Below are 1,563 nucleotides of genomic sequence, written 5' to 3'. Positions count from 1 at the left end.
CCCAGGGCTGCCGGCCAGGTGTCATCGAGGCTGTGTCACCTCAAGGCTCCACTGGGAAAGGACTGCTTCCAAGCTCCCTCGCATGCCCCTCCCCCAGGGCTGCCTCCTTCCGAGCCTGGCAGCTGCTCCCCTCAGGGTGAGTGTCCGAGGGACAGTGAGAGGGAGCACCCGAGATGGAAGCCACTGTTGCTTTATAACCCAATCTCAGAAGCGACATTCTGTGCTCACTTCGGCAGCACATATACTAAAGTTGGACCGATACAGAGAAGATTAGCATGGCCCCTGCGCAGGATGACATGCCAATTCATGAAGCGTTCCATAAAAAAGAGAAAGTGGCATTCCATTATTTATACCCTATTCTATTAGAAGCGAGGCACCAAGCCCAGCCCACGCTAGAAGGTAGAGATGGACAGGAGGGGAGAGGCTGGGCCACCCCAGATGCTGCCCACCATGGCCTGTCACTTACACTCTCAGCCTCAGTTCTCTCATCATAAAATGGGAATTATAATAGTACTAGAGGCCTGGTGCACAAAATTCGTGCAAGGGACTCAGCCCTCGCAGCCGCCGCAGCTTGCCTCGGCTCTCACAGTCCCAGCTTTGTCTGGAAGGTTGTCCCTGAGGTTGTTCAGCTGTCTGGTCTAATTAGCATATTATGATTTTATTATTATAGATTTACCCCAGGAGTTCTTCTAAGGCCTCAGCAATGATGCTTACAGAAGAGATGGGAACGCTGCCCAGCAAAAAGTGAATGCTCAGTAAGTTTTGGTCACTATTCCCACCGAGGCCAAGCTACTTGTGGGAAGGGACACTGCCTCTTTCTTGATGGCATCTGTCCCTTCAGTGCCTGCCTAGTGCAGTACCTGGCACTTCCTTTCACTCCACAGCTGCCAGGCATGGAGGGTGAGGGTGCAGGAAGTGGGATGAAGGAGGCAGTGAGCACGCTGCTCATGCCATTCCCAAGACCTGTGGGAAGAGCCTCCCCCTAAAAAGCAAGGATTGTCCTCTGTGAGCCCACCAGGGTGCGAGGGTTGAGAGTAACCAGGGGTCTGGTCCCTGCTGACTCTCAACCTACTTCACCCAGAGATGGTCGAGCAGGGAAAGTTACAAACTGGGGGCTGGTCCTGGGTGTGAATCCAGTCCTGCTCCTATAGGCCCTGGCTTGGCAGATCCCCCAAACATTGGCCAGGGCCTCCCAGGAGGATCTGGTACAAGGGCAAGGACAAGTTCCAGAATCCTGGGCCACCCACATGTGGTGATAGTAACTGTTTGCGGCTTCCTGAGGCTTGTTATCAAGGAACAACATGTTGCCCTCTAAGGTGCTTGGCAGTGGTGGCAGCTGCTTGGCAGTACCAGTCTAGAGCTCAGGGGAAGGAGCAGAGGGACAGGGAGGGAGGGAGCCAAGTCCTAGGCGAAGGACCATGAGCCTGGCCAGGCTGCAGATCAGGAAGAGACCAAGTGCAGTAGAGAGGCAATGGGCTGGGCTGGAAGGACACAGGCTGTAGAGCCGTGGGTGGGCTCAGGGCTCAGCCACTTTTCTGCCAGTGACTTTGGACAGCTCTTCAC

At 54.8% G+C, this 1,563-nt stretch overlaps 1 non-coding gene across 1 annotated transcript; it reads left to right on the top strand.

The window, feature by feature from the left end:
- Nucleotides 1-220: 220 nt before the first annotated feature.
- On the top strand, nt 221-326 carry LOC139004561 (U6 spliceosomal RNA). Its single transcript, XR_011470437.1, has one exon. It is a non-coding gene; the product is annotated as a U6 spliceosomal RNA (small nuclear RNA).
- Nucleotides 327-1,563: the final 1,237 nt, after the last annotated feature.

Source organism: Myotis yumanensis, unplaced genomic scaffold (assembly GCF_028538775.1).
Source record: "Myotis yumanensis isolate MYYU_CA2020_CCGP unplaced genomic scaffold, mMyoYum1.0.hap1 SCAF_2, whole genome shotgun sequence".
NCBI classification, from domain to species: domain Eukaryota; kingdom Metazoa; phylum Chordata; class Mammalia; order Chiroptera; family Vespertilionidae; genus Myotis; species Myotis yumanensis.
Note: the sequence above shows the minus strand (reverse complement) of the source record. Positions and strands in the feature narration are given on the sequence as shown.